Genomic DNA, 13,834 nt, shown 5'->3' on the forward strand with positions numbered 1-13,834 from the left:
TAACTGTTCTGAACTTTGAAATAAGCAACACCAAAAATATGGATAAAACTAAGAAGATGGAAAAGTATCTTGGGCATTTGAAGGAAAACAAAAATAAATAAACAAAAAACTCTTGAGCAGATTGCATATGAAGTCATGTAGAAGCTGAGCCTGGAGATGTCACATGGACCCATTGTCATTTGAAGGTAGGAAGATTGTGTTTTATTAAGTGTAGGATAAAAATCCAATGCAAGGCTGCTCTACAGAGAAGAGATATGATCCAAACATGATTTCAAAGGGCCAATTGGACTACAATATCAGAATAGTTTGTTAGGAACCCAAGTTAAAGAACAGAGAATTTTCTGGAAGATATTGTGGTATGCTGGGGGCAGGAAGTATCAAAGCAGTAATGGCAATGATGAAATTAGGAATATTTTGAAGGTATAATCCTTTAAAATATATTGTTAAATAAGATGTAAAGAGTAGTGAAAGAGATTGCACAGGCACTATGATAATGTGAGATGAAGAACACCTAGGGAAAAAAAGATTTTTGTGGGAAATGAAGGACAGATTTTTAAATATGAAACTGAGATCCAATTGGAGATGTGACTTCGCTTGAATGTGCAAATTATCTTAAATGGTACATAAGTATTATACTTACTTGAATTTATATGGAGTGCATCTTTCCATCTTTTCATACTCTTGTGAATTCTCACTTCATCCACTTTAAAGCTCAGTTAGGGAATGTTTGCTCTGAGAAGCCCTCTCTGATCCCAGTTTGATTAATAGGTTCCATGAACCCTTAGCACATCATGAACATATTTAAAATTGCACTTACTAAATTGAGTTGTAATTTTATGATCCCATTAACATGTTAGCAAACCAACACAGGTAAGGAATGATATTTTATTGAATTTGGTAAACCCAAAGTCTACCATAGGTAGTTTGATACAACACAGGTTTATTTTTACCCAGAAAATAAATAAAATACTACATTGAATGTTTCTTCTGGTCTTTTATCAGTTGAAATCCTAATATCTGAAATCTGCATCTGTGAAAAAATGGAAGAAAAGGACAATGTAACTTGTCCTCTTGGGTCTCTACATTGTTCTTCTGCATTTTGCCCATGGTGTGCAACCTCCTTGTGTCCCAACTGACACTGCCAGTAAGACCCTGGGCTCACTGGTCTTCTTTCTTGCTTTTTTATCATTTAAGCATCTATTCCCCAGTCTTTTCTCCAAAATCAATTTCAAACTTGTTTTTCTGAGAAAATGCCATATTATTATAATGATTTTATCTAACTGGATTTTCACAGAGCACTCTTTTAGCAATTTCATCTTTCTTCTCCTTTGAGATATTTCTTCTGTTGACAATGGCTACGACTGCTCTGTGGACATCTGTAAGCCCTTGCATCATCTGGTTATCAGGAGGCCCTGGGTATGTGCTGAGCTGCTGGTCATGTCCTGGGCTGGAGGTTTTTTCACAAGTAGTTCAATGTATCTTAATATCACCTTAATTGTGTTCATTTATTTTTCACTCTATTTTGTCTTCTGAGTAATTTATCAGCATATAACTTCAGACCATTGATTACTTCTTAAGATACAGCTACTATGTTTTATCCCTCAAGTTTCTAATAAAAATATTCTTTTTCTTATTTATTATTATTTGTATTAGATGGTTTAGATTTTCATGCTATGAAAATTATCTTATATTTTTATAAAATAAACATAGTCATATTAAATTTTGTGCCTAACTGCAAAAAATGCATTCTTTGTACTCTTTACTCTGACATAGCTGTTTCCAATTGCATTTCCTCCTGTGTTAAGTAATTTTTTACGGAGCATTTATATGGAAATTAAATATTTCCAACTTCATTTTTGTTTTCTTTATGAATGGTTATATTCAAATTATGCCAGAAATTGAAGCCCCTGGAAAGTTCTTATTTTTTATATGATTTCTTTGCACACGCTTGTGGGTGTTTTTGTGTGGTGAGAATCTGTCAGCAGGAACACATGGCTCTCTTCCTTTACTGTGAGTCCATGTAGTAGATGTTTTCTAAGAAAACAAATACATAATTTACTCATCTTTATTTAATATGTCAAGCTGCTCCATTTGCTACAAAGAAGATCTTATTTCATAAAACATCCCAACAGTGATTATGTGTTAATGTTGGTAGCATAACTTAATGAGGCATTGCTGAAAATTATACTTTATTTTTTAGCTCCCTTGGCTAAATTACTCTTTTCAGAACTTTCTTCTTTTTGCCAATGAGTGACAGGCAGGTTGTGTTAATTAGCATACCTCATATCCCATTACATAGATCCTACAAGGGCCAGGGGCTTCAAGTATTTCTAAGTTTTTGATTAAATTCATCCCAGTAGTTTTCCATAAAAAATAAATATTTTTGTTTTGAGTTTAATATCTTTCATTTCATAGCAGAACATATTATGGTAGAGAATCAAAATAAATGCACACTACCTTCCTTAAAATGTTAAGTATTAATTACAATATAAAATAGATAAAAGATGCATTATCAACAAGGCATGTTTCAAAGTGTTCAAAGCAGCACTATACATAATTTTTGTAAAGGGGGAACTTCTCAAGTTCTATCAATATGAAAGTGGAAAAAATAATCATTATAAATTCATATAATAAGATCAAACACAGTATTGAAAATAATTAGATGTTTCACAAATTTAAGGAATGACTCTCACAAATCTAATAAAGACAAGACAAATACTAAAATGCATAATCTGTGTCATTCTTTTTTTACAAAGTATATGTACAAGTAAAATGAATTTAGAGATGAAGATGATGGTTACATGAAGTTATTCATTGTAAAGAGAATGAGGAGGGCTTCTAGTATAGTGACAGTTTCTGATGCAACATGGTTGCTGATTACTTGGTAGTGCTCAGTGTGTGAAAAGTCAGAAGTGTATATTGGTGATACATACAATTGTCTGTATGTTTTCGTTGCAGTGGAAAGTTTTAAAAAATGAAAGCAAGATATTGTTCAGCTTTTCAGTATGTGAAGGCATAAAAAGCATAACTTTTTCAACACATTACCATGTAATCTTTCATTTAAAAAAATCATTCATTGTTCATGTAAGCACAGCCTAATGATTAAGTAAGATGGAACAGAGTATCAATAAGAATAATGCTCAATTTGTTGGTTAAGACTTAAGGCAGAATCATGAAACAGATAAGATATGCTCCTTTTCGATCACTTTTTTTTTCTCCAAGTAATGAGAACAGGAGAATTTCAAGAGTGGGTCTCACTCAGGATTGTTTTCTCATGGTACCATGGTATGAAAAGCAGAAATGATTCACAAATTTACTTTCTTTCCAGAAGTGTCTGATGACACCAAACTTTTCTCAAAGCATCCTTCATCTCCGTGTTTCTCAGTGTGTAGATCAGAGGGTTGAACATGGGAGCAATGATGGTGTAGAAAAGAGCAAACACTTTGTCTTCTGGGAAAGTCGTGGCTGGTCTAATGTAGATGAATAGTGCAGGTGCAAAAAACAGGACTACAACAGTTATGTGGGAACTGTAAGTGGAAAGAGCTTTGCTGCGGCTCTGCATGGAGTATCCCCTCATGGTATACAATATGAAAAATAAGAAAACATCAAGACACCAAAAGTCACCAGAGCAATTAACCCTGAATTAGCAATGACTAAGAGATCTATTATGTGTGTATTAGAACAGGCCAATTTCAGCAAAGGATACACATCACAGAAGTAGTGGTCTATCTCATTGGGGCCACAGAATGGTAAGAATATAGTGAGAAGAAACTGACTGGCAGAGTGTACAAATCCCCCAGTCCAGCACGCCAGGATGATTGTGTTGCACCTCCGCCTGCTCATGATGGCAGCATAATGCAGGGGCTTGCAGATGGCCACTTAGCGGTCATAGGCCATCCCCGTGAGGATGAAGATTTCCATGCCTCCAAATAAATGTGTGGTAAAGAGCTGTGCCATGCAGTTACTATAGGAAATGATCTTCTCTTCAACCATTAAGTCAGTCATTAATTTAGGGGTCACTGTGGATATGTAGCAGAGGTCAGAGAGGGAGAGGTAATTGAGGAAGAAATACATGGGCTGGTTGATGAGCTGAGTGCATGTGATAGAAACCATTATGAGCACATTTCCCATCTAAATAGCAATGTAGCAAACTAAAAATAATACAAAGCAGAGGATTTCTATGTTCTTATTGTGGGAAAGTCCCAGGAGAATAAATATAGTGATATTATTGCTTTTTCCCATGGCCCAGGGTAGATGGAACACATAAAGCACCTGAAATGACACAATTGGTGAGCTTACAAGTATTTGGTGAAAAATGATCATTGTCTATTTGAGGAACCAAACTAGGTTTAATTATTTTCATTATGGTATCTAACAGAATAAAAACCCAGTGTTCAATTAAAATGGCTCTCACGACTCCCTGTGCATACATACTACATTATTTCTATTACCACTTTACAAATCCTTATCAACTCCTGCCTTAGTAAGCACCAATGCTTTTGTTCAAATAACAATATTAATATTTTATTTTGGGTAAAGCCTACTCCTAAATCTTAATGAAACAGGCCATAGCTCCCTATAATTAATGCTGCTCTGACTTTCTGAGACTCAAAATGCATTAAGGAAACAGGGGTATATCACATAGCTGATGTATTTTTCCTCATGTACCAACTAATTTAACTTGTTTTATTAGTGGACTATACATTATCTTAAGTTAAAAAATAAGTAAATTTACAGGAAATATTTTAAGATGCAATGATCTTTCTCTAAGAACCTGAAGCAAGCCTTAAGAAATACTTTTATTTGGTTTCTTGTTATATGTTTTCTTTAAAGTTTTAGTGAAAAGTCTGTGCTAACACTTTAAAACACATAAAAGCTGAATCTGATGACTAATTTTAGGAAAGTAACAAAATGTTTTGAACCACCAAATAAACCTAAACATTAAGTCCCAGAAAAGACTGTGCATTGGGTAATGTTATACTAAAGTTTGCCTTCAATGCAGGATATCAGATTTTGGAAGTCAAATTCCTTGTGATTGGAGGGTATGGATTTTTTTCTGAATACATCCAATACAATCATTTTGTCCAGTCCCACAAACTGTCCAGTCAGTGACAAGCCCATGCAGAAATGAGGTTTAGAAGGAAACCGTTTGTGAGGTAGGCTCTATTTTTTGCATCATATGTATTTACCTTGTGGGTCAAAAATTTCATCTGAGTAAAAATAATATGTAATTACATAACTTGAGCAATACATATATTTGTGGCATTCAAATAATAATGAAATGTGAAGCTGGTTTTGTAAATTATAGTGACATTTTTATAGATGTTATTGAAGCATTGGGAAAAACAATCTGATAGCCTTTACTCTGTCAAATACAATAACATTTAAGAAGATTAAAACATTTTGCATCTAATGTTAATCAATCAGACTCTCAATTTTCCTTTTTCCACAACTTGGAACTTTCAATTTCAAATCAATGAAAATATTTGAGTAGAGGGCATATCATCACCAGTCAGTAAAAGTCATTTCAATGCAAAAGAATTTGATCCTGTAAGTTCACACCATTGTACTGGGTGGTAAGACCCAGTGCTAAGCCACATTATGGATGTTGCTGAAATACAACATGAAAATATTATTGTCATGTTCCATAAACATATTCCATCAATTTTGGTTTCTATTATTTTAAATTAAAGCGCTTACAATTAATTCTTACCAAATGATCTCAAAATAACAGCGCTTTGGCAGTGTAAATTTTCTGCCCTAATCTTATAATTAATTTCTTAATCAAATTCTACTTACAATTCCTCCACAATTCTCCATGATTCTAGGCAAATTTTGTTACCAACACAGTGAAAAACTTATTTGTAATAGAGGTTGAGTTTTAAAAAAAGGGCATTCATTTCCATACAAATTTTCAGAATTAGATAAAGGGCACATTTTTGAGAAACTGGTTTTGATCTTCCCCCATATTGAGCTACAATAATATTTTCCACTAAATAAGAAAAGCCATTTTATTTCATTTGAAGAAAAACAGTATATTGAACTTATTATGCGATTTGAATTATTCTTCAAAGGGATTTGTAAGCATTTTCATTTTAATAAACCAAATATATAAATGTGATTTAAAACCTATCTGAAATATACTGCTTAGCCTCTATCAAGCATATACACTCTTAAATAAAATTGAACTTCAAAGTGAAGTAAAATTCAAAATGTTCTCAGGTAAAGGCACCGTATTCATCTATCTTCTCTGATCTTTATTGATTCAGGTAATCAAGTCACCACGATTCACAAGGCAGTGGCTGGTGATTAATTTCCCTACCAGACAATTTTTCTATTTGAAAAATAGGTTAGTACTATGTTTTACTACCACAAAGAGTAACTTATGAGTAAAAATAGAATAAATTGGAGTTAAGACTATATAATTATTAATTATAATTTAGAGGCAATCTCTGGTTACATGTCTTAGCTCAATCACTAACTTCAGATCTGATTGCAAATTTGATACTTTCTCTTTGAAAAAGAGCTTTTCTTCATTTTAAATACAGGAAAATATGTTTGACTGTATAATTGGACTTCAGTGCAGAGAATAAACCTTGAAAATAGATGGGGAAGAGTGTTTTAAAGAATAAAATAATGGATGAATGATAATTTCACTGTGCTAACATCAATGCATCACAAAGAGAAAGAAATAAAAATTACTTCATGTTTATACAGGTGAAACATAATAACACAACAAGTACATAGTAGCACAACAAGTATTCCGGTCTTAAAAAATGATTTTTCTGACTCCGGAGCCTAAGCTCACAAACATGTCATTATGGGTCCTATGAAAAGTTAAAAAAAAAAAAAAAAAACTGTATAGCAACAGGGTAAATTGGACATTAACTCTGCTGCCCACTTTTGAAATGTGTGTACATGTCTAAATCTCAGGCAAACCCAGGACTCCTCCTGAATATCAGTCAGCATTCCATGTTAGCCACCTGGATTGACCTGGGAAATTATAAAAGCAACAAACTTAACTACACAGAAACCAGTCCTAGAAAAAACAAATGCAAAGGCCACACACTTCTCCAGGAAGCAATGGGTCTTTATTCCCTCAAGCATGACTACAATGCCAGTTCTCAGAGACAATTAGGGACAGGACCTTACACTCTTGCCCGTAAGTCTCCTCTCGTAAAGTGAGGGAATCAGCCTCCTTGATCTTTAAGAATCCTGCCCAAAATGTTGTGCTCTGCAGAATTCCAATAATATTCTTCTTAGCCAAGGTCTACCACCTCTTTAGAGTTGTAACAGCATGTTCCTCTTTATGTGAGTTCCCCCAAGAGAGTGGGCAGCTTTATTCTGATATTGACCTTACTTTTCTAGATTATAAAACCCCACCACCAATGGATACTCCACTCCTCTGGAACTTCATGATTTCTTAATCTTAACCAATAGAATTTACAAACAGATCAAGTTTGAAAATGAGATGCGAATTAGTTACGTTTTCTTAATGAGGGAGTAAAAATGATATTTTCAACAAATATCACATATTTATGTAAGTAATGGTAAGAAAGAAATAAAGAAAGAAAGAAAGAAAGAAAGAAAGAGAGAAAGAGAGAGAAAAGAATTTGTGTAGGTTCTTAACTGATTTTGAATATTTTCTTTTCAAATTTTAGTCCTATCTGTTCTCTCTTTACTGAAATGACTGTCATCCCTTAACTACTTAAATTATTTCCTTGTGACTTTTGACTTGACATCTTTAGCACAGGTTTACTGATCTTTCACTTTCTGTTTTTCCCAATTTAGTCATGAACAAATACAAAATTCACATCATTTTGTAACTACTGTCATACGTCACATCACTGCATCAGATAATATACAGGAGGTCACCCCATAAGGAAAGATAAAATTTGAAGCAGGAGTACTTGGTTTTTAAAGAGAAGTTAATCATAGCTTTTAGAGAGCCAAATTAGTCCTGAGTATTATCAGGTTCAAATACAAGTAAAATTTTAGAGGTGCATTATATCCTAAAGGTACATTTTTACTTCCTTCCAGGATTTTGCTTATTTACAGAAAGTGAACTCTTTATACCAACTCACCAGTTAGCATCCTTTTAGAGTCGAGTTATCAGAGCAACTCTACATTGGGATTATAAATATATTGCAAAAAAGACAATTTGCAGAATGTGCTTCAAATCCCATTCAATACAGTACTTTTGATGACTGGGAGGTGCTGTTGATGCAATTTAAGTTCTTTTCCCCATATCCACAACCTGGTCCTCATGTTAAGAAATGATTCTCACCAATTCCCAGGCAGCATTTTATCATGTTCTCTGGGGAAGAAGTGTGTGTTTATGTGTGCTTCAAATATTCTTATTAATGTGAGTTTTCTAGAAAATTACAAACCTGTAGAACTTCTTTTCATTTCAGTTTTACCAAATACTCACCAAAATGCTCATCAACAGTACAGTCAAAAATCCTGTAATTTTCCCCTAGTTGTATATAATTAAAAAAATACTTTTTTGTAACTCTATGCTGAAAACTAGTGTTTATTTCTGATTTCCTCTGTGAGTTTTACTAAGAGAGTAAATATTTAGCAAATAAGCAAACATGTTGCTGGGCACTATGGCACACACCTGTAATCTCAACAACTTGGGAGGCTGAGGCAGGAGGATGGTAGTTCAAAACCAGCCTCAGCAAAAGCAAGGCCACTAAGCAGCTCAGTGAGACTCTGACTCTAAATAAAATACAAAATAGGGCTGGAGATGTGGCCCACTGGTCCAGAGCCCCTGAGTTGAATTCCTGGCACAAAAGCAAAACAAAACAAAACAAAACAACAGGTAAACATGTAGCAGGCGTGAGCAAAGGGATGGTATATATCTTTTAAACATCACTAGGATCATGTAATTTAGGTTACTTTAGGTTACTTAGGCTTTCTCAGAAAACCGATGCTTTTATGATTGCACAAATTTCTCTGTACCTCTGATAGATCACACTTCCATCATGTACTTTGTTAGAAATTAATATTTCTTCAGCTTGCTTTGGTGTACTTGTGCTACACCATTCTCCATGCCTTTACTTACATTATTGTCTTTAATTGATGTATTTAGATCACACTCACTGAAGGAAATTAGAATACATTTGGTTTAAAGTCTGTCATCCTACCAATCATTTTATAAGTTATTCAACTCTTTCTGGTCTTTGTTTTATGTAATCTGCTTCACTGATTTTGACTTATTTTAAAAATACATTTTTCTTTTCTGAATTGAATTATTATTTTTGCAGCATTTGACTGTCAAGTACACCTAATTAGAACAAATTAAAAATTAATAAAAAATGTAAGTGGTCTCTCTAGAGTTAACAACATTCTTTTATGTGATTATGCTATCAAATAATACACCTACTCTCACGTGATTAAGGAATCTTAGAATTTTCCCAATAACTCCCCCTTAAGGATCACTGTGGGAAGCCGTCTTTATGTACCAGAGTCAGACTAGGTTGAGCCATGTGATGCAGAGGCCTGGCTTCTAGGAACTGTGGGGAAGTGTGTGCTGCATGGGAGTGGTTCCCTGTCTCCTAGAATTTTCCCCCTAAGAGGTTGGGTCCCCTAATTCCACCCTATCCTGTCCATCACAGAAGAAGCTCCTTCCAGTCCTTGCCCCTTCACCTGTGTCTATAAATAAGAGAGTTGGGCCACTGGAGGTTGAATGCTGTAAAGAGGTCAGAGTGGTATGGCCAGACGTCACACTGGTAAAAGAGTGTTGGCCCTCGTGTGTTTATTGAGTAGATAAGTTTTTGGGGGTAATAGAGAGAAAAACCACCAATATCCTCCTCCAGCAATCAACCCTTTCCTCCTCCACTGGATGTGGCAGAGAGGACCCTGACTGATCACACCATTTTTATTTTATCTTTTAGTTCTCACTATATGTAAGCAATATGCTTTTACTCTCATTGCTATAAATGGTCTTCTCTTAGGAGCCTATCTTTCTGAGTTTGAATTTTAGAGCAATTAAAGATAAGAAAAAGGAAAAAAAATGGTAGATGCTGAGAAAACAATGTCTAGGATGGATCCTGTAGTACTGCTTTAGGGGCAGAGATTTTAGTATGAATTTATCTTTAGCTCACACATACATACATGCCTCTCTCTCTCTCTCTCTCTCTATATATATATATATATATATATGATATATATGGATATGTATAGATAGATAGATAAGCAATCATACACATACAAGAAATCAAATATACTTTTGCATACAAAGGTTAGTATACATAAGTATAGGACCTAGTTCTTAATTCTGAGAGGAGTAGAAATACTGTCATCCCATTTAAAACAAGCCTACCTGCCATGTTCACTACCTATCTTTTGGTGGCCAATACCATATTCCAATAACAGGGAAACAGGATTTGTAGGGGAAATGGTTGATTCCAAGACTCCAATAGGGGGAAAAAAAGATGAGTTTTGAGAATCTTGCAATTCTTAAAATTATGTGCTCAAAAAAACAAACAAACAAAAAATGGGTACATATCAATGAAGCAGAGGGACCAACATGATAGTGTTCCAAATGACCAAAGATGGAATAATTAAAGCAACAAAGTAAGTAATGTAGCATTATATTTACACCAAAACATAGAATGAATATAAATAAGTCTATACTAATATAAATTAGCAAAGACTAAATAAATAACTAGGCGAGAAGAGAAAAATATTTTAAAGTGATGATTCCAGGAATGTATGTATGTATGTATGTAATAAGTCTTTCTCTAAAATTATTTCCAAAAAATTACTTCCACCACAGGGTGTGAACTATACCATGCATAGTTCCTGCGTATCTACACTGACTATTTAGTGTATCAATCCAAAGAAAAGATTAGGTACAGGGACTATAGTAAATTTTACTATGCAGAGACATGGTAAACAAATATTGTCTTAACCAAGTAATAACATTTACATAATATTGAAATCATGTGAAGATGATTGAGATGACATAACAAGTAGGATTTCTAATCTTTTTGGTATTATATCCAAAAAAACATAATTCAGATTGGGGAGTATCTGATCAGTATTCTCAAGATTCTGAGGAATAATAGTAAAAAGACAAAAACAGAAGTGATCAAGGTCACTAAATGCAATATGGTTTCCGGAATTGAATCCTGGAATGCAGAGAGGTTATTAATGAAAGAACTGATAAAATCCAAATAAAGTCAGAAATTCAGTTAATAGGAATACGTTAATGATGTTTTCTGAATATTGACAAATGAACCATGGCATTACAAATTGTTAAGAACTGGAAAAATTGTATAACTGCCATTCTGACTAGAGTGAGATGGAATCTCAGTGATTTAATTTGTACTTGTCTAATTGCTAGAGATGTTGAACATTTTTTCATTTTCATTTCATTTCATTTTTGACCATTTGTATTTTTCAATGAAGTGTTTGTTCTGTTCCTTTGCCCATTTATTGATTGGGTCAGTTATTTTTCTGGTGTTAAGTTTATTGAGTTCTTTGTATATCCTGGAAATGAATGCCTTATGTGAGGTACTCCTGGTAAAGATTTTCTCCCAATCTGTAGTATCTCTGTACACATGCTTGATTGTTTCCTTTGCTATGAAGAAGATTTTCAGTTTGATACCATCCCATTTATTGATTCTTGTTTTAACTCTTTTTTTAATTTTTTCCCTTCCCTCTACCCTCCCATCCCTCTTTTCCCTCTATACCGTCCTTCCTTCCTACATTCTTGCCCCCTCCCTAACCCTAACTCTAACCCTAACACTAACCCCTCCCACCCCCTATTATGTTAACTCTTTATGCTTTAGGAGGTAACCTAATTTAATCTATGATAAAAATATATAATATATAATCAGTTCACAATGAAAATAAATGTTGTCATTCTACATTTTCAATGAACATCAATAGTTTCAAAATAAAACAAGTTTACTATGATCTCTATAGAACCATAGTCAATAATATTTAATTCAAACATTCTGAATATTTTTCTCATTTTTATTCTTTGTGTTTTCATGTTTGTGATATTTATTTATAACTTTAAATCTTGCATATGATATTAAGTGTTGTATATATATTTGTTCTTATTAAAATTCTTGCTGTACATTATTTTGCTGAAGGAAGTCCAAAATTGTTTTGAGATAAGAAACACAGAGTGAAGGTATTTTTCAAAATAATATATTCTAACTTACATAAATAGGCTTGTACAATAAATAACACCATATTTTTATGTTTAGACAATAAATATGTATCCAAAAAAAAATAAAATCAGAATATATAGTGATAAAAGCACACCAATGTTTGCAACAGCAAGAGCTAAGTTAGGGAACCAGCCAAGATGCTCACCAATAAATAATGTGAGAAAGAAAAATGATGTATATATACACTGGAATTTTACTCAGCCATAAAGAAGAATGAAATTATGCCAGTCGTTGGTAAATGGATGGAACTTGAGAATATTATATCCAGGCTCAGAAAGTCAAGGATCAATATTTTTCTCTTACATGTGGAAACTAGACCAAAATAAGGGGGCAAACATGAATGGGGGAGAATCCCATGAAAGAGTGATGAGTAGGGTAGAGGAAGTGGATAGATGGGGAGGGAGGAGAGATGGAAAGAGAGGACCTGCAGAATGAAATGGACCAAATTATGCTATGTTCATAAATAAATAGATCTCAGTGAATGTCACTTTTATGTACATCCATAAAGCACTAATTTAAAAAAATCTATAAATACATAGAACGAAGACCAGTAGAGCAGAAGAAAGAGAGCAGGAGTAGGGAGCAGTTGAGGGAAATAGGAAGTCTTACGGACTACTTGGATTAAAGTACTTTCCACGTCTCTGAGAGTATACCCAAATGGATCCTGATATTACGTAAAAGTGTAATGTACTAATAAAAATAATGAAAGAAAGGTCAAGAATGGTTGGTGTCATTAGGAAAGACTTCCTAAGGGTCAGGACATTTGAATGGCCCAAAGAAAGTTAGGCAGTATTCTGATTAAGAAAATATGAAGCAGGTAGATCATTTAGATGAGGGGGGAACAGGAGGATCAAAGGTATGGAAGTAGGTGCCCACGAGTGTGAGTTCAGAAGAAAGGAAATTGCCAATTCACCTATGATCTGCTTGTGAGTGGCGGGGCATGGCTAAGGACAGGGAACTGTTTGTTTCTAACAAAGTTCCTTTACTCAGTTGAGAGGTTCATACGTTCTAACTGAATCAAGAATTTAGAAGTTCAGAAGGTGAAGCAAGTGAAAGTTGTGTCCATCACTAAGTTCCTTGTTCAGGAATTGAGGGGGAATCAAAGCCATTATGTGTTCAGAGGGTCCCAGAAATGACCACAGGACCAATTGTGCTGTTTTGGAATACAGTTTAATTCCTTGCATGAATTTCCTGTGTCTAAAGCAGAGAGGGGCTTTCTTTCATATGCATTTTATTTTATTTTTTCACTTTCACATTAAGAACCTTATTATGTTGCAAGTTTTACTTAGAGATTTAATACTAAAAAATTACAAAAGTTAGTTGATTTAGTCAAATTGACCTAGTAAAGAAGCGGTAAAATTTGAAATACAATTTTGTACTATAAAACACTTTACTCTCCCCAAAGTTGATCTGGAATTAATCTGAGTGTCCTTTGATAATGGGAACAGAAAGTACCAATTCCTTTTAAATACATCTGGCTTCATCTTGAGTACTTACCTTGATTCATTTATTATTTTATTAGGAAATTTTTCAATATTTATTCTTCAAGAAAGACACATGAGTTGTTTTATCTATAAACCCACATGAAAATGAAGTATTGCTGTTTTGCTTCATCATGAAATGCAAATCTGACAAAAAAAATC

At 33.9% G+C, this 13,834-nt stretch overlaps 1 pseudogene across 1 annotated transcript; it reads right to left on the reverse strand.

Moving 5' to 3' along the window:
• Window positions 1-3,313: 3,313 nt before the first annotated feature.
• Window positions 3,314-4,242, reverse strand: LOC306639083 (olfactory receptor 4P4-like; annotated as a pseudogene). Its single transcript has one exon. The product of its transcript is annotated as an olfactory receptor 4P4-like (transcript).
• Window positions 4,243-13,834: the final 9,592 nt, after the last annotated feature.

This window comes from Sciurus vulgaris (genome assembly GCF_902686455.1).
Source record: "Sciurus vulgaris genome assembly, chromosome: 11".
Taxonomy (NCBI): Eukaryota; Metazoa; Chordata; class Mammalia; order Rodentia; family Sciuridae; genus Sciurus; species Sciurus vulgaris.